The following is a 21,000-nucleotide window of genomic DNA, read 5'->3' as shown; positions in this document are numbered from 1 at the left end:
ACAATGCCCCCTTCTCCCTCCCTCCCTCCGTTCTCTCTCCCCTCCCCCTCCCTCCTTCCTTCCCTCACTTCTTGCCTTCTTGTTTTCTTCATTTTTTCTTTTTATTCCCTCTCTCTCTTGCTCACTCTCTTTCTCCCATTTTATCTCTCCTCCTACCATAAGGGAGTGATGTAAAAGACTAAAAGAGAAGATCGTATCATAACATATTCACAGTGTCATATTAATTGCTTAGGGTGGAGTTTTCCCCCACCAAACACAGAATGTGTGAGGAAGTTTGATTAGTTTCACCTCCTTTCTAACACCACACCTTGAACTGAACAAACTTGAGCTTTAAAAACTCCTTGGACTAGGAGCAAAGGAAATATTTTTTCAGAACTTTCATTTGAGCATCAGTTTTTCATGAAGAAAAAGAAGGAAGACATGGGGGAAGAAGGGCAATGAGGAGGAGAGCATAGTGGCCTGCCACGACGGTGTGCTTGTTAGGATCACAATGATCTGTGTGTTGATGGTGTTGTTCACCTTCATTGTTTATAACAAATAAGTGTTGATTCCAAGAAGTGAGTTTTGCATACCCACTCAGTAAGGTGAGCCTCTTTCTCTTAATTGGTATGTAGGTTTCAGATAATTTTATTTTTCATCTGATATATTGACTCAATTGGTCTTATTGGTACCAAGATCTCAAGTTAAGCCTAGTTCCATTTGGAATTATTCACAAGAAAAGATAAGTTGATGGATAACACCACACAATGCTGAGAACTTTTGAGGATTACGAGATCTTAATTCGGAGGAAATATAGACATAAAAAAGATTCCTCTAGTCCTTCTGGTAGTAGTCCTCCAATTGTCATAAGGTATATATTGTTGAATATATATTTTTTCATTTCTTTTTATTTTTTCGGGGATAAAGAAAAGGAGATTGTATCTCAGAGATGATTGAAATCTTACAACTAGAGAATGTCAATTATTTCATTACTGAGCCCTCAAAACAAGCAAGCAAAAAAAGCCTGCCACATCAGTAAATATTTTTTAAATGAAAGAATAAATAAAAGATACCCATCAGCTTCTCAAATATATTAATCTCTCTCAATATTCTGGAAACCAGATCAATGTTTGCTTTCACTTCATAACCCAGCAACTCTAAGGAACTTGACTGAGACAAAATCATACAATATTTTGATATGTCTAATGTTATCAAAATAGCCATAAACTTATATTTTAGGAGGCTGAATACTCAATTTTACATTAATTACTGGAAAATTTGAGAAAATCAAGATTAAAAAGTAAATTACCTGGGGCTAGCCCGGTGGCGCAGTGGTTGAGTTTGCAGGGTCTGCTTCAGCGTACCGGGGTTCACAGTTCGGATCCCAGGTGGGGACATACGCACCTCTTATCAATCCATGCTGTGGTAGGTGTCCCACATATAAAATAGAGGAAGATGGGCATGGATGTCAGCTCCGGGCCAGTTTTCCTCAGCAAAAAGAGAGGATTTGCTGCAGATGTTAGCTCAGGGCTAATCTTCCTCAAAACAAATAAACAAACAAAAAACAACAAAAAATTAAATAACCAATATGTCTACATTTTGAAATATCCTATAGTATATCATGATTTATGTTTTCAAAACATAAAATAAATTCTACACTGTAGAGAAAGAACTTAGTTGAAGCACAACTTATTTTTATTAAATGGAAATATGTTCATCAATTTTTAATTTTTGAATTTGGTAAGTGCCTCGTTTCTAAGAGTTCACATGCTTATTACCCGTTAAATGCTATGGGCTGAGTTGTTGAATGGAAGATTTCAAACAAAATTTTTTGCCCATATGAAGACAATGGGCACATAATATTAAACGTCCAACCCATATAGGTTATTTTAAAATATGAAAGCATACGGTAGCTCTAGTTTACAGCTTAGCATTCTGCTTATTTGTATTTCACTTACCAAATAACTTCTACTTTCAATTGGATGGAAACAGCTAATAGGACGGAAATGCAATACTGGATATGTTTTATTTCTGCACTGTCAAATAAAGTAGCCCGCAGTCACAGAGAGCTACTGAGCACTTAGAATGTGACTTGTGCAACTGAATGGCTGAACTTTTAATTTTATTTACTATTAATTATTTTCAATCTAAATAAGAAAATGTGTGTAGCAACCATCTTACTAAAATTTGTGGTTCCGGAACATGTCAGATAGTGTGGGGAATCAAAAACCAAAAAACTTTCTAGACAGTAGAGCCTTTTCCAATGTGTTAACAGGAGTTCCTTTCAAGACTTCATCTAGTACTTTCCTTTGTGTTTTCTCAGTAAGCAAACATTCAACCTTGAAAATACATGTATTTGAGTTCATGAAAGATTCCTAGGTACTCATCAGCATGATTAGCAAGTGCCACATTCATATTGTACTTGTGGAAAAACCAGAAATTATTTAAAAAATCAGATCAAATCAAGGCTTCAAAAGAAGTAAAGACAGTCTGGAATTGTAAATGGAAACACAAATAATGTGCTAACCCCAATGTCCTTAAAGAGTTCACTGTTTCAGTACGGAAACAATAACAAATGATAATCAAAGACATAAAAAACTGGCTACATTAGAGTGAAAACACTGTTTTTACATTGGTAGGAAATTATAAATATTTACACCTAAAATGGTTAAATGTAAAAATGCTTGCATGGAAATGAGGTAAATGAAAGTTTACTTATGTATATTCATGTTCTTTAGGTGCTGGTTAATTAATGTGACACTCCATTCATTCCATTTATGCATTAATATTTCAATAAATATTTGGAGTTTGCCTACTTTATTTGCCAGTGCCTGTGCAAGATTCTGGGGTACAAGGATGAAAGACACTCTCTCTATCACAAAGTAATCAGAGTTTACTGAGGATTCTTACAAGTGGACAAATATTATAATGAACTAAGTACTGCCATAGACTATGCAAAGTTTGTTCTGAGGAAACAGAAGGGCATGTGTCACAGACTGAGAGTCAAAAAGATTTACCAGTGGATAGCCACTTGAGGACAGAAACTATTTTTATTCACTGTCATATCCCTGGCGCCGTGCAATTATTTATGTGAAACTCTATCATTATTACCTTATACTAAATTTCCCTCTATGTAGACACTTGAATGAATAGCAAAAAATATCCAAGTAGAATAAAAGTCAGGAGAGACATTCCAGGCAGAGAGAAGGACTGTGCAAAGCACAGACACATAGATATCCAAGAGCATTAGAGAATTTGGTTTAAGACTGGATAAAAGGGAAAAAGGAAAGTGAAAGGGATGAAGTTGGACAGATAGGGTTGAAATCATGACGGGCCTCTGTAAAGAGCTTGGATTTTATTATGAATGCTGTCTGTAACCAGTGAAGGACTTCAAATTGCTGACTAATTTTCTTAAGACTGAGATTTATTTCCCTCAGGCCTTGAGTACTTAATGATTTGCATGGTTGCTGTAATGATATTCTGGGGCACTGTATAAATTCAAGTTCATAGATGTCAATGAGTAATATCCCTATTAATGATGACACTATCAAAAGCATGTGTATCTGATTTACAGCGACATTCAAAAGACTTATTGTTGAATAATGAAACATTATTTAACGTGGAATAGAAGTGGAGAGAAAAGTTAATATAAGTCAGTCAAGGATTTAGAGATCAAAGAGGAAGCATATGGAAGCCTCTTCACGCTAACTAGGGTCCAACTCTTTGATGATCGGTATTAAAAGAATTAACTTTGTAATACGTGAATACGAAGTCATTTTTTTCCTTCTGAAAAGTACATATAATACAATAAAATAAAACAAGAGAATTCAAATTTCGTGAGTAGTTCGTTACATTCAAGACCATATCATTCTCACAAAATTGTCGTACAGATTAACATATACAAATTTATACATATTCATACATATGGAGGGACAAAGAGTAAAAGTGACAACAAATATCTTGTCTGTGCTACTTGTTTTCATTTTGGAGAACAAAAGAAAGAAGATTCTCTTATTGTTTTCACTATTCCACTATTTTTGTAAGATAAACATAACATAATGCAGTATAACTTCTCAAGTTTAAACTAAATATTAATCACATTTTATTCAGAACAATCCGCTCTCAGAAAATGCATAAGTGCATCTTATGGTTGCATTGATCAACACCACTCAAGACAAATGCCTGTAGGTTTCAGATAAAATACAAACTATGCATCGATCTCTAAATATAAGGCAAACATTTTACGTCTATGCATACAAGGCTGATATCTTTGGTAAACTAAATTATAATACTCAATTTAACTATATGCTTTTAATATCAAAATGGCACCATCTGTTTAAGAATGCCTCTTGCTGAAAGTATTTTGAACGTGAATTAATGCTAAATTGTAAAGGATGCTTATGGAAACATGCAAGAACCATTACAAATAATTGAATTTAAAGTGATATGATGCTTAGAATGTTCTCAAATAAACCAGTAAACAAAGATACATGGAAAAACAAAGCAAACACCTACTTTTATGTTGTCTTGATAGATTATCTTTTGAAAGAGCTGTGTCAAGTCATAGAAAATAAGACTAATAGGTATTATCTCAGTTGTTTCAGATTTCTTGAAATGGAGCTAACAATAAATCTATTAGAAGTTACTTATTGGATGAGAATGAATGGAGAGTATTAAAGAAGTTTTCAAGAAACAAGTAAATGAATCTGGCCCCTGTGTCCTTTCACTTGGACAACCAAACCAAATGTGTTTTTATTGTCCCTGCCGTCAGCCTTGTCCCTTCCAATACACCATCATACAATTATTAAAATAATCCATCTAAAGCTGAAATTTGATCATGTCACTACCATTTTTAAAACATTACAATGATTTCTTCTTGCTTAAGGGGTAAATCCAAGCTTTTTATTGTGAGACAAAATGTTTTTTATAATCCAGCTCATGGTTAGGGTTCCAGCCTCAACTTCCTCCACAAGCACCCTGGAAGTTTACATTCCAGCTACTTCAAATGATGCATATTTCTCTGCATTTTTAGGTATCTCTAGCCCTTGAGACTGTTCGTCCAATCCACCTAGCTTGGAAGGTCATCCGTTCCTTCTGAGATCATTCCACTCATCCTTTGAGACTTGATTTAAACATTGACTCCTCAGAACATCTTCTGTGACGGTCTCAGGTAAAGCTGGGAATATTTAATTTGTCTTTTAATTTTTTAAGTGTATGTTCTTATGGATTGGAATATAAGGTTTTGAGGGCAGAGACTGAGCCTGCATTTTCTTCCCCTTTCTCTCTCCCTTCCTTTTGTGTTCCTGCTCTCACTTCTCCTGTCTTCAACTCCTCCCCCTTCTTCTTCCAATCCCTTCAGAGAGCAGTCTTCTATATATTAGGTGCTCAATAAATGTTTGTGGAAGAAATAGATTTGGTAAACTGGCAAAGGATAAATAATGGATATCTCATGCCTAGATCATTAACGATCTAAAACTATTTTCCCTTTATATTAAATGACACAAAATATCAAAAAACCATGCATCTGTAACATGCAGATACATTTCATTCAATCTTCTCACTCCAGTCTTTACTGAGCTCCTTCAAATTCTCTCTATTCAACTTTGGTTCTTCAAACAGTTTGTTGATAACTAATGTGTGTATATCTCTTGAAGTTCAACAATCCTAATATAGAACATGTTCAATAAATATTCATCAATTAAATAAGTACATGAATGCCACTTTCTACCTTTAAGTTCCTGAACCAATCATAACTTCTGCAATTCCAGTGTGTCTATTTTTGTACAGGCACCAATCACCTCTCTATTGGTCAACAAACTTTCTTTTCTTAAGCCAATAATAGATATTATGACCAGAATAATCTTTGTTAAATACCATTTCCACAAGGATTATTACATTGTCAAAACATTCAGTAAAATCCAATGTAAAATATCTTGAAGCCAATGTTTAAAACTTCCACTCAAACAGAATTAGAGTATCAAGTATATGTCTGCTTCTAGTTTAAGCACTTGTACATACAGAGATAAATAAATATATGATATACCTGAGGGATTGCCACCTTATTGGAGATGCAGACCCATAAGCGTATTAATTCAGTATAACATGCTAAATAGAGTTATATAAAAATTTACAATAGGTGGGACTTCCAATTTCAACTCAGACATGTAAAGAGCCCACGATTCATCATACCTGTCTTTACAACAGGAAAAATCGAGAGAAAGTGAAAACCAGTGACTTTTCTTGGACTCATGAGAGAACTGAGGTTACAGGGAAAACCACTACCGTGAAATCTGGAGATAAGCTCATCTAGACAGATATGGCCACTGAGATCTACTTAGAAGGAGCAGAAGCTACTGGAGCCATAAACTGGTAAGAACACTTAAATGGCAATTTAAACGAATAACTAAGTCAGCATTTGGACTAGCATGAGAGGAAGAAACTCCCAGAGACCACAGTCCTAAGACACCACAATATGTTGGACTTTTCCCTCAGAAACAAGTATGTTGAGATAGCTCAATACAGGAATGTCATAAGAAAGTGCATCTTTGTCACGTCACTCCAGGAAATACTCTAGGTGTGATATAATGCTCATTTACAGGTTGGTAAACTGAGACCTCTAGATAGCTATATTTTTCTCATATCCCTCTAAGGTGCTAGAATTGTGCTAGCCTTTAAGAAATTAAGAATAAACGTTAGGCTGATTAACTAAATGAAAAATTTTGTGCATGAATGACAGCTTAGGATCTCTAAAAGTATAAATGATCCATACTCTGGAGCATGTCTGACAACTGTCAAACATTTGTGCAATACTCAGTCCTTTTTGCCAATTAGTCTCTTTCCCAAAGCATTCAAAATCAAAGGAAAAAATGCCATTGAGAATGGACTATTTTTATTGCTCTAAGCTACTCTAGACAATTACATTACCCTCTAAATAGCAATAGATGCACAGTAAGGAACACCTTTTCTTACTAAGTTTTGCAATCAACAAACAGAGAGATTATAAACTATAAATGTTCTAAAAATCAACATAACCAAACTGACATTTAAGTTAATGAGTTTATTCAAACACATTTTAATGGAATATGCTATCACTACCAAATCTTGAAATTCAATATGATTGCATATGAGATTCATAAAAGAAGACAGAAAACAGCATCATGTAGTCCTGAAGCATATATGCCATCACTGACATTTTGGCTTAGATGTCTAGAGTCCATAGCTCTCTTCATTGCTCCAGGACCATGCAATGCATATGCAGTCTTGGAAATTTCATGATTTCTGTTTGGCTTGACTTAGCTTTTTTTTACTTATATATGATAATTAATAAATTACATTTCTAACAAAAATTAATTATATTAAGTATTTGCAGTTTAGTATTATTGTGCTTATAAACATAACGAAAGCTGAAGTTCAGTAATGTTTCATGGATTCTAGAAATAATTTTAAAAAGAAAGATAATGTACAGTTGATTTTTATACAAAATGCAATGCATAAAACGCAAACATGACAATGAGGTAATTAAGGTGTACATCTACCCAATTTTTGGACTAACATTAACATTTTAAAATATATAACTTACAGGAAAAACAAGGATTTTCATTGGCATTTTATTTATTTATTTATTTTTTGTGAGGAATATTTGCCCTGAGCTAACATCCGTTGCCAATCTTCCTCTTTTTCTTTTTTTTTTTTTTTTCTGTTTTTTGCTTGAGGAAGATGAGCCCTGGGCTAACATCTGTGCGAGTCTTCCTCTATTTTGAATGTGGGGTGCCTGCACAGCGTGGCTGATGAGTGGAGTAGGTTTGCACAAGGATCAGAACCAGCGAACCTGGGCCACGGAAGCAGAGTGCACCAACTTCAACCACTCAGCTACAAGGCCAGCCCTTACTGGCATTTTAATCATTATTTTTCTAATTTAAAAATGACAACCTATGTATAAATGAATCAACATACTGCGTTTAATGCATTCATGTTTTTGTAAACAGTCCATTAGAGCGTTGGTTTCATCATCAAAGAACCGCTTGGTCGCCGTAAGGGTGGGTGTCTAGCCATCATAGTTTCTCTGCATTGTCACAGCAGTTAAGGCCATTTCTTCACTGGAAACCGCTATGCTTTATTCACTTAACGTTAAAACTATTAATTCTGTTAAGACGTGTAAAATGGTTGCATCAATATAAATGCTGTTTATGCTAATCTGATAATGATTCATTTTCTCAAAATTTCATCCTGGAGAAAATTTTAAAGGTATGGAAATGTTTTTCGCCTTTTTTTCAGAAATGAAAACCATGCCTAAAATAACTGTCTTTATGTGGGAGTTTTATATCTGTACTTTTATTTAGCTTTTATTTTGTAACTCAATATATTTCAAAGTGTTTACTTATTAAAATACATATCTTGTGCCTCATCAAATACAGTAAAACTTAGGTTCTTTTATTATATAATTCTTGAATATTCATATTTATATTTCTGGCCCTGTTTGCTGCCTACTAATAATTTATTATAAAATATTTTTAAAAACAGATTTATTATATATGCCTTATTCCCTTTGCTAAATCACTCATAGTTACTATTAAGAAATAATTCCTTTTATTAAGATACTGTTACAAAATAACATTTAATTGTTTAAATGATAAGTGGTTAAATGAAATTTCAGACATTGGATTTATTAATCAACATGTATGCTACTTAAGGAACCAAAATTCAATAATGGTCAAACGTGTTAAAATATTTTTCAGCGGAAATCTCAAAAAATTTCCCAACAGTTTTTATAGGCATTGAGATAAGATGAGGAAGGTACTTCAAGGAGTTAAATTCAGTGTGATTCTCGTCCTTCTCAATTATATCACATCATCTACAGCAGCTCTACTACATTAGTATTTGGACAATTTAATTTTAGAAAAAAATTTAAATACAGAAGAATTTCTGATTTAATACATTCTCCTCATTTCAAAAAATAAAGAAACCATGGGCCAAAACAATTACTTTTTTTTCCCCCAAAAGGGCACAACTATCTTAGTACAGAAACTGGGTATCTGGATAGGTAATTTTATTCATTTTTTTTGCTTTCTTCCTGTTCCCAACTACCTAACAAAATTAATCCATCATATTTATTTTTCAGTACAGAAAGTTGAAAGTACCTCCGAGTTTTGACTGGGAAATTGATATAGCTGTTCATGATTTCAATTTATCATAAAGAATCAGTGATTTTAATTTATTTAGACTATGAGGTTATAATGTCATATATAATTTAAACAATGAGTGAGGAAAATTCTTTTTGGAAAAGATTCTGTTTTTTACCATCTCAATGGCAGTCAAAAAATATTTTAAAGGAAAATGCCTGATTTTTTAAACAAAAAAATCATAATCCATAACATTGAGACAGTAATCAATCTGTTTCCGTGTGCAGGGATAAGATTAGGTGTTCAAAATTAAAGCAAGTGCAGCTATCAGGTCCTTTCATCAGAGACTGCCTCCTTCGGTCTGGATGACTGTTGTGGATGTGATCTGTCTGTTACTACCATTAGGGATGGAAATGAATATTGTCTGCCATAATTTATTCTGATAAGTCTTTATATTGTCATCTTCTCAAACTTCACCACCTAAACACTCTAAAATAGCATAGCACGCCCAACAATCCTTTTCCCCCTGTGTCATTTTTCTTCAAAGCCTCATTACCTACTGCCTGCTCTCTGACAAGATGTGTTGTCCACAGGGACAAGGACTTTTCTGTTGTTTTCAACATTGCATCCCCATAAATTCCCAATAAATTTGTGAAATTGATTTGCTAAACAGAAACGTGTATATATGGGGGCTGGCCTCGTGGCACAACAGTTAAGTGCGCACATTCCGCTTCACTGGCCCAGGGTTCGAGGGTTCGGATTCCAGGGTGCGGGCATGGCTCCGCTTATCAAGCCATGCTGTGGTAGGTGTCCCACATATAAAGTAGAGGAAGATGGGCACGGATGTTAGCTCAGGGCCAGTCTTCCTCAGCAAAAGAGGAGGATTGGCAGCAGTTAGAGCAGGTCTAATCTTCCTTAAAAAAAAGAAAAAAAAAGTGCATATATGTACCCAATAATATTCAATATCTCCATTGTTTTTGCAGGAACTAGTTAGATATTTAGCTTTTTAAATAATCACCTACATCATTTAAAACAGTTTTTGTTATTTAAAAGAGTCTAAAAAAATGTAAGCTAAAAAACTTATATTCTATGGTGTTTTTAGATTCATTATACCTGAAGTTATTGTTCTTTCAAACCAATAGTTATGCCCAAGAAACGGAATAGCTTTGAATACAACACAATTCTTAAGTCTTCAGAATTTGATTATTATTTATCAACAGTTTCACACAAAATATACAAACAAAATATTTTCTTTAAACCTGAAAGATAGATAGTTAATGTAATTTCAAATTTATAAAAGGAAAAGTAAACAGCTTAAATTTCAACTCTCCTCTCAAAGTTGGCAAACAGTTAATATCCAACCTTCTGGAAAAATAATCTACTAAAACTTAAAACATTGTTTGGGTTTGCTATGCTAAATTTCTGGTATTATATTTTTCAGTTTCCCAGTACATGCATTATTTTCAGGTTGTATTTTAGGGACTTATGAATCTATATCTAAATCAGTGAGGCCAGTTACTTAATTTCATTACCTGCTTGAAAACACAACCTCCTTTCCTGTCCTTTGGGGAATACCAGAGTCTTTTGAAAAAGAAAAAGGAAAAATATATACATATATATATATATATGGTTCCAATTAACTAGCTGAAAAAATGATGATCCTTTTTCTGGTTACTTTACTTTGTTATTTTACTAAGATAGCAACTCTGAAGATTTGCACATGACCATAGCAAATGCACCAGGATAATAACTTCTTATGAATGAGTGGCCTGTGTCTTTGTGAATACCTACCTTAAATGTTTCTAAAGAAGTTATATTTGGCTAAGAGAGCCTACATAGAAACTGCAACATTTGTAAATATCTTCTAAGTGTCATAGTTTCATTAGGCCTGCCTTTTCACATCTACATTTCTCCCTCTTTCCTTCTTTCCTTTCTTCGGAGAAGACAGATAACAAGCAGTAAACCTGGAAAAAGATAAATTGTGTATTTTTGGAGTCAAAGCACACAAGTATGGCAGATGTTCTAACTTTTGGCTTTTATGTTGGTTATCTCTTTGGACCCTTTCCAGATCTATGTTCTCAGGAAGCATACTATCAGAGGATGCAATGTGGGAACACATGATGATCTGACAATTTTCTGAATACTGCTAAGTTTCTACACTGCAGTTTCATTTTATAGAAACAGTAGCAATTTTCTCCAATATGCTCATTGCACAATTACCTTGAAATGCCAACCTCATCTTCAGCTCAGACATGAAAAGGGATTGGATGTACTATAATTCTTTATTACATCTTATTTAATTTTTCTATTATTTAAATCAATGGGAAAAGTATAAAAGAGGTTAAGGAGAACATAAGAGATGTTTAAGGTGTCTATCAAACTGATATAAAACGAGTAATAATAACTGTGTATAATGAGTTCAGATACCTCACTGCTCTACAACTGTTCAAGCACCCCATTACAGGATGCACAACCACAGATAAAATCACTTATTATGCTGAGTTCTTGCATCTGTGTCCTGACAAGCTATTACTCCTCAAATTGTGCAAAATGGGTTTGGATGAAACCAGTGAGTATATGAGTGTAATCCAATCTATTCCTTCTAAATCTGATGCTAATTTACTATATTGAAAATAATTCATCCATTTCAATAGTCACTCATCCTTTCAGCTGTCTATTTTTTCATAATTCTATTTCTTTACTTAAATATTAATAAAGAAAATAGAGGGAAAAATCAACATAAGTCAATCAAGTTCTTCCATAGAGCAGGCTAAAATACAGTATAGAAATTTATAATTAGTAGCTAAATAAAGTTTTTACTTCAACCTGGTAGTTATCAAACCTATTCACTAAATACAATAGAAAGTTTTCAAAAATAATAATGCTAATAGCATCACCAAAATATCTATATAATTTATAGTATTTTAATATATAATATCTATTATATGTACAACTACATATGGTCTCCATGTAAATTCTATATATAACATACAGAATGGTTTTTATTTGTATTTGTATCAGCTCTGTGAGCTTGTCAGAACAGACCTCAGCCCCAATTCATAGATAAGGTGGCGGTGGTCAAAGAAGCGAAGTGCTCAAATTGCTGTCTGCTAATTTTTCGAGCTGTGGTCAATACTTGTTCTTCTGATTCCTCATCCAGTATTTTTTCCATTTTTAAAAAGATGTAACTATCATGATAAAGAAATCTTTATAGTTTATAATGACTACATTCTCACGGGTCAATAATCACTATTAAAGAATCTCTGAATGCAAAATTATAACCTCCCATAACGGTTCTAACGGAACTTTTGGTTATAGAGTCAATACTCTCTCTCTGAATAAATTGCCGTTATACATAGGATGTAATTTTGTGGGGAAAAATGACTGCTGGCTTTCACTTCCAGCCAAGCTATTCTGTCGCATAAATTTAATGAGATCCAATGAAATCTCCAGATATTGAAACTTTATATAACCATTAATTATGAATTTCTATAGTATACTCAAGGCTATGGCTGCTTAAGCCATCCTTTTTTTGTTTGTTTAACTAACTGCATTTTGGAAATGTTAAAATTGAGATCTTAATTTCCCCTAACATACTACTGCACAAAAATGAAAATTTTATAAACTTCTTTTTACCAATACTAGCTTCACTCCCATCCCCACTCCTAGAAATGAAGCTACCTTTTGAGAAGTGACTTCTTAAATTCTTGGCTTCTACTCCTCAGTCAATCAATACACCTCAAATGAAGAAAAATTTTCTCTCTGACAGATGGCAAAGATCTATCCCATAATTGCAAATAGAACTCTCATTACCTCAGATTCATCATTTGTAAAATAAGCAGATTGGATAGCTAGTGTTAAATCTTCTTCAATTCTAAACAGCCTATCAAATTGACGTGGTTCTCTGTAAGGATTAACAAATGCTGTCTCATGACAGGTGGTAGGGCCCTTGATGAAAATAGTTTTATCCATTTTGGAAAAATTTCAGAAACCACTCAATCTATTTTTAACAGAAGTCACTTAATAGAGAAAATTATTTATACAGTTGATAAGAGAGCCAAAGTTGGTCTTTGTGATCAGCAACAATAGGATCTCTACCAACCCTAGGACAGGTAGAACAACTGAAGGGGCACGGTGACTGGAGACCAGGACCTGACCATCTGTGATGGAGTGGAACCAGGCCAGGTCTGCGCTGACGAAACCAAGAGTGAAGTGGGTGGCAGAAGCGAAGCCAAAGAGGCCAAGCTATTGCCAGAGCTGTTTTCAAAAGCAGAGTTCAGAAAACTCACAGGTTGCGGGGGTGGGTTATCTTCTAAACATTTTCCAGGCTGATTCCTTCTATCAGACAAAGGAAATCCTTGGGTAATGTGCATCTCGGAATTCCTTACAAGGAGGAAGCAAGAAAGGGTACTCTGCCAGAGAGTTAGGAAAGATTCCTTGAGGTAACGTGTTCCTGTAAGCCACTGAAGAAAATATTTCAAGAAGGAAAATACTGATTAGGGGAGCCCAAATTGATGAAACGATTCATTCTCCCCTGGCACTCATTTTGACTTCACTAGTAGTAATATTAAATCTACCTGGCTTTTTTTTCTATGTAGATAACACAAATCCATATCCTTCTTGACTCTGATCCTGCCCTTTCACCCACTTAAAAGACCAAGATTTGTATTTACATTCACTCTGGAATTCTACCATCTTTCTCTCCCCCAATTCATGTCTATCACTTTCTGTTACTTTCTTAACTGGATAGTCGTAATGAAACATAATGTTTCCAGATTTTTTCATCTTCATATTATATTGCTATAGGAGACATTTTTCTACAGCCCAGACTTGAATATTAAATTTCACTGCTAAAAGAAAATCAACAGTTCTCCATTGCCAGTGACCAAAAATATAGGTTAGATATTCCAAAAATTTGTCACCAAATTCCTTTCCTATGACCCTGTGCTTCAACCATACTTGAATAAGTGTATTTACCCAGAATTGCGTCTATCCTCTGGAGTTAAACTGTTTGGAAGACTGGACTACCCTCTTTCTGTGCTAAAGATTAAAATTTTACTTCTTTTATCATCTTTCCTTCAGTTCGATCAAAAGGAGTAATGTCTTCCTACACTTTGATTTTATAACCCTTCTTTTGATTCATTTTAATAGAACTTATCTATTTTGTCTTATACTATGATAATTTGGGCAAAATATTTTGCTTATCCTACTAGATAGCAAGCTTCTGCAAAGTATTAACTACAGATTTTTTTTTCTGCTTTATCTCCCCAACGCCCCCGTACATAGTTGTATATCTTAGTTGCAGGTCCTTCTAGTTGTGGATAACTGTGTATGTTTTTTTGTCTCAATCTACTACTGTGGCCTTCAATATACCTCTTATTTCATAGGCCCCCAATATATGTGCATTAAATATGCTTTCATTAAATGTCTAAGATATCTTTTCTCCCTTAGTTAATACAAAGAAACAGCACTCTTTGCATGAAACACATAGAAAATTCTGATATAAATACTTTTTTGTAAATTGAGTTAAATTTTACATCAAAAGTGTATAATTCTAATGATGCATTTGTCCTCATTTCTCAATTGACAAAGACTTAAAATTTCAGTGTAATATTTTCTTCTTCAAATTCTCTGTCAAGTAGCTATGTCAATTATGGATAATTCCACACAAATGCAATTGAAAATATTTTAATGTATTTACATTTATAAAGTGGTGCCTGTGTTCTAAATCTAAATAGTCACTCTTAGAAACATTTTGCATAGTTCCTGAGTTTTCAATAACACATGATGTGATCATGTCCTAAATCTAAGTCTAATTTAAAAATACATAAGGAAAACAATTATTTTGCCATAAATCCCATTGAAAACCTATCCACAATTGCTTTCATAGCTTAAAATTGCTTGCAGAAACACTGTTTGTAGACTGTGTAACCACGATCTCTGGGATTCAGAGAGTTCGAAATGCAAATGCTGTTCCCTTGATGAACTTGTACATAAGGGGAGGTCAATGTCTTTTTAGGGTCACAAACCACTTTGTGTATAATAATGAGCCAAAATTCTTCTGGAGAAAACGCAGTTTGTGAAACAGCTGAATTTTGTGGAAGTTTACTAGTAGAAACTATCTCAAAGTTTTTGTGTTCATCTAATACGTAAAATTCTTAGAAATTTTGTCTTAAATCATAAAAATATGAAAAAACAACTTATAGGGAGATTGTATGATAAGTATGTAAACTGAATATTACCTCATTTGAGAATCTCAAAATTACCTTTTTATGTTTTACGTAATGCTATCCCTTGTACCTAGATGTAGTGACAAGAAGTGTCCGTCCGCTCTCCTGTTTCTCTGTGTGCTGATGTGACTGATTTGTTAGCTGGGGTTTGTTCTGCCCAGTGTACACTTGTAGTCTGTGCTCACTCACTGTAGTCACTACTGTAGGACTATGATCAATTGCTGCTTCACAAGCAGCTTCTTTGCCTCACAGGCTGAATGATTCATGGGCTCCAAAGGAACCATCCCATTTGAGATGACCATACGACAGTGTGGTATGTCTGCTGCTGCCGTTTCCCAGAGTTGATGCCTATGGATATAAATCTACGTTTTGTTTCAGTGTTTATCTGCAGTATATTTTTCTTCCCTGCCTGATTGCAGTCAGCCCCCATTCTCCACACAGGCTTTACCATCATCTATTCTCTTCAAGCCTCCAATGCAACAAAACTGAGTTGCCAGGAGTCTATCTTTAGCATTGATATGTTGGATGGCACAGATTACTCCTCAAAAGCAACCTCCTTAATTTTCTACGCCCATGATTTATTCCCATATAATTTTATAGTTCTTAGAATTACATTAATCTTTAGCAAATACCTCAAGGCATCATACAAGTAATTCGTGCCCAAAGCAAAAGCTCATTAATCTAGATTCATGAATTTGTAATTTAAGATAGCTATAATGGGAGATTAGCTAAAATTTAGACTTACACATATTTTTCTTTTATTGTTTAAAAACCACTAGCATAGACAAAATGCTCACTCAAGGAAAGAAAAGCATTTTGAAAGACACTAAAATTATATATGTGTAATTATATATATGTGTGTAATATGTGTGTGATCACATATATAAGGTGATATATTTAATAGAAGTAGGTTTTTTGGTCACTAAAATATGTATTCTAAGAATCTATCTCATAATACTGTGTTAATATCATACATGGAACCAAAATATATATTTTTTAAATTCTCTTTTCGGGGCCAGCCCAGTGGCATAGTGGTTAAGTTCATGCACTCCACTTTGGCGGCCTGGGGTTTGCAAGTTTGGATCCTGGGCACAGACCTACATACTACTCATCAAGCCCTGCTGTGGTGCTGTCCCAGATACAAAATAGAGGAGGATTGGCACAGACGTTAGCTCAGTGACAATCTTCCTCACACACACACACAAAAATTCTCTTTTCAAATTTTCAGTAGCTATTTATTTCACAGGATTCATTTTTGCTGCTATTACTCTAAAATTATTGCCTAAGGTATTAACAGATTTCTAAATGTTATTCTGTAAAAAAAAGACTAAATGGTTACGTAGTATTAAGATAAGTAGGGTAAATGATAAAGGAAATAAAAAATGACCACAAAATTGAGGGGGAAAATCTCGTTGAAGAAAAAAGTAGAATAATATAAAGATTTATTTCTTTCAGAAGTTTAGCAAACATTAAATGAGCACCTTCCAAATGTCAGGCGCTGGGTACGCAGAGATAAACACAGTCTACTCAAACGAATCCATAGCATGGTGGAGACCAGTATGCAATCTGAAAATGTCAATGTGTAAGGTAGGAACAGTAACAGATGTAAGCACAGGGCAGATATACTTGTGTTTTTTAAGGATTAGAGAGATGAAGGGAAGGAATCTTATAATAGAAAGAGTAACATCTGGACCAGGCTTTATTTTGTGTCCGTGGCACAGAACAGTGAACAGGGACAAAAAGAAGCATGTGAAATGAATAAAAGCTTGGAGGCACAAAGCGAGATTGTCTACAGTGACCTCTCCAAGGTTTATAATTCTGAGTCTAAAGTACGAGGTACAAAGGGGCTGGAGAAATAGACGGTAGGCTGGTCATGCAACGTCATAAATGATTTTAAGAAAATACGATATAAGAAAGGGCAGTCATTAAAGAACAAAAGGAGTTAACGATATTTTCATCATTATTTTAAAGAAGTAAATCTGAAAATGACAACTGTTAGGTAACCCAGCATTTGGAAAAAGTTTATAGTCAGAAATTTGTTCTGATTTTTGTCATCAGAAAAAGACTGCTAATCCCAAAGCAGCGTTATAATGAGCCTCTACGTGCTAATCCTTCAAAAGAATCAATAATTGTGTTTAAGTGTAAATAACTTTTATGACAAACACTGCTCTGCTTGAAAATTTCTCTTTACAAATTGTCAATTCACCAGATGTGCATTTTTTTTCTTTTCTAAAATGCATTCCCCAGTACATAAAATTCACTTCTACCATCGCTTTCAGCACAGCGGATTTCTCTGCAACAGACTTCACTCCAGGTGATTGGAACACCAAGAGATGCTCTGAAATGTGCTACCAGGTGACAACATGGAGGAGAGACAATAGAACAGGCTACCTCCTCAATATGTAGAGGTAAAGTCTTGCCAACTGCTTGAGGAATCCAAACTCACAACTGAATCCGAAAAATAAAAGGTTATAAAATGTTGAGATAAGACATATCTAAGGTCTAAATAGCTATATGGAACTTTCCAAAATTGCAATGTAAAATAACTCCTTAAAAATAACTATGAATATTGAACTAGATGCTTAGGAGACCATCTGATGATTGTAGTGCCTAAAATTACCGAAAAAAATTATCTTTCCCCTATGTCTACCTTTATAAATAATATCACTGCATATATATTGGCATTTGTATTATTTCAACGTCTTTTTCACATCTGCACTCTCAGCAAAATGTCTGTATTTTTACACTTCCCCCAGTTCTATTTAGAGTTTGCACTTGATAAAAGTGACTTAATAGACAAGACAGAATTCTACATGAATCCATTGTACCACTTGTTTTCATGTATTGAGAATCAAATATTGAGATTTAAATATTTATTTACCACAGTGTCTGTTCTCTTACCTCAGCATTGATGTCTTGTTAGATATTATTTCTGGAAGCTTCCTACCCCATTGAATATTTAAACTGTAGTTTACTTTGCATTGTAATATATTTAAATCCTTAGGGTATAGCTTCTTAGTGCTTATGATTGGAAAACATTTCCTGGATGCACTTTATATCCATTACGTATAGATTACAATGGATTTCCAATAAAGGAAGATAAGCCAACCATTAAACTCATGCATGATAAATATAAAGCAACTGTGCTTATTCTAGCTGCAAACCATCACCATTTGTCAAATGTGGGTGATGGGCCAGTGCAAATTCCTCGTGTGGTGCACACTAATTACGGTAACTGTGCTCAAGATTTTTGAGAATAAGCGTATTTAAGTCCTATATACATTAGAAAAATATCTATTCATATTACAAGTTTTTTACATTTTAAGTTGGCCTATTTGTCACTAAAAGACATTTTCCAATAAGCTATAATGATTCCAGGTTGTGGGTTTTATTTTTATTAAAAATATCAAAATTATACACAAATTGATGATAAAATTAATCTCTCATTAATCTCTCTCTCTATACATATATATATCTCCTTCTCAGCCAAATTTAATATTTGCCCTGTAATTTTGATTTCTGAGAAAGTTCTTTAAACCAACAGATTCTGTGTCTTCTGAGAATTATTCCTAGAAAATGCAGGGTGTCCTACACAATCTTTTTAATTCTCCATAATGCCATTGCGATCATACCACATTTTTTTATAGATGCACATTCTCCAGGTTAAAAGATTAAGTAGGCTGTTCAAAATTACAAAAGTAGTGAATAATGGAACCAGGTTTCAAATCATGGTCTACTGATTTCTAAATTATTTTTCTCTTCCCCCTGAACCTGACTCTCAAACTGAAAATATGACCTGAAATTCATTCACATCAGCATCAAGCTATCTTCAAGTAAGGTAAAGATTACCAAAAAATTGCCAACACCACTGCTTTGGGTATATTTAAAGAATTGTTCCTCTCACGTCCCGGCTTATTGCTGTATTTTTCTCCTATAAACACAAGATCTATTCTCCTTGGCTGTGAGAGATTTTATTACAAAACAATCAGCAAAGACATCTTGATGTACCGTCTGGAATTAAAGAGGACTGAAGGGAAGAAATGAGAGAAGGTTAAAAAACAACCAAATCGATGCAGTGTAGGAAAAAATTGCTTGAGGTGGGATGTAATTGAATAGAGACATACACAGTGTAGATAACGTCAATGCAAGTTATTGCTTTTTGCACAATGTGTGTGATAGTTGAGAAGCCACATACATAGAGTAAATATAAGTTTGAGTGAGACAAATTCTACGCAAGTGTGGCTTTTAGTCACTCAGGGTTAATCTATTTTTTTGACTGACTTCCCAAGTGCTACAGAGGAATTAGGATTCTAGCTTGCCTAAATAATCAAGTCTAATCTTTTGCGGAACTGAAAGCCACCAAATTAAATAACTATAATCATTTCACAGAATTTTTTCATATTCGTCTATTAAATTGCTAAATGTAAAACTTCAGCAACTCACTATTCAATGTAAAATTTGATATTGTTATATTAAAAAGCCCTTCATTTCTACATTGTAAATATATCAAAATGTAGTAATAACCGTGCCTTTTTGTTTTTTTTTACTATTCGAGGGATTATCCAGGAACCTTTACAGGTGATCTAATTTTGCTGCTTACTTTTAATTTCACAATGACTTGAAAAAGTTGATATTAACTCCATTTTAAAATGAAAAAAAAGTCAGAGATGTTAATAATTATTCCAAGGTCAGATAAATATATGTAAATAGTGTGATTTGCATCCAAGTTTATCTGGCTTCAAAGCCCACATCTGTTCTTTACTTTGCACTCTTACTTTAGTTACATAATAATCACTGTAAATGCATGTAAATTCATGCAAATTATAAGTTAAATCATCACCAAAGTTTTATCAGAGGAGCAATGTGTATGCAGTACTCTGATATACATGTGCTCTCTTCTAGAGAATATAGGGAAGTATGCAATATTATTCCCATTTTTGAAAGTCTCACAATCTAGATTGGAAAACACAGTAGTTAAAAAAATAAACACTCTAATACAAAGAAGCATGTAAAAAATTCTGTATAGCTCGGGCCGGCATTAAATGCCATAAATGTGGGGAGACATCAGGAAAAGCTGTAATGGAGAAAGCCCTTAAAGAATGACTATTAGTTACACAGTCATAAAAGGAGTAGTAGTGCTTTCAAAGGACCTGGTGGAGAGGGTTATTATTATGGATAAATGGGGAACCTGGCTGGGAAGTGACAGAAGTGAGAGTAGGGAGGACTTAAATGCTACATAGTAATTTGAACTTTATTTTGTTGCAATGCATGTTCATTAAAATAGCTTTTATAGAGAGATGATAATGATTAAAGAATTTGTAAGCAGCGTTCAAGAAAGATTGAGCTAAGACAGTGCAGAGGGGCTAGTTAGAAAGCATAAAGTAATATGGACTTAGTGTAGAGTAGTAAATAGAAATGGATATATGTAATGTGGTAAATATATATTTAGTCCCCTATTTTTGTCCTTCGTAATGGTTCTGGTGAACTGTTGTGAAGGGCATATTAAGAGAATCATTATAAAGGGCAAATCTGGGGGACTACGTGTATATTTTAGGGAGGCTCAGTGTTGGAATGGACATTTATAAGGAAGAGGGATCAGTTAAAGATTATCCAAGGTTTTGGAGCTGTCTGGGAGAAGTATCACATTGTATAAAATAAAGATAGAGTGATAG

This window comes from Equus quagga, chromosome 4, assembly GCF_021613505.1.
Source record: "Equus quagga isolate Etosha38 chromosome 4, UCLA_HA_Equagga_1.0, whole genome shotgun sequence".
Classification (NCBI taxonomy): Eukaryota; Metazoa; Chordata; class Mammalia; order Perissodactyla; family Equidae; genus Equus; species Equus quagga.
This window is presented reverse-complemented; position numbering follows the sequence as displayed.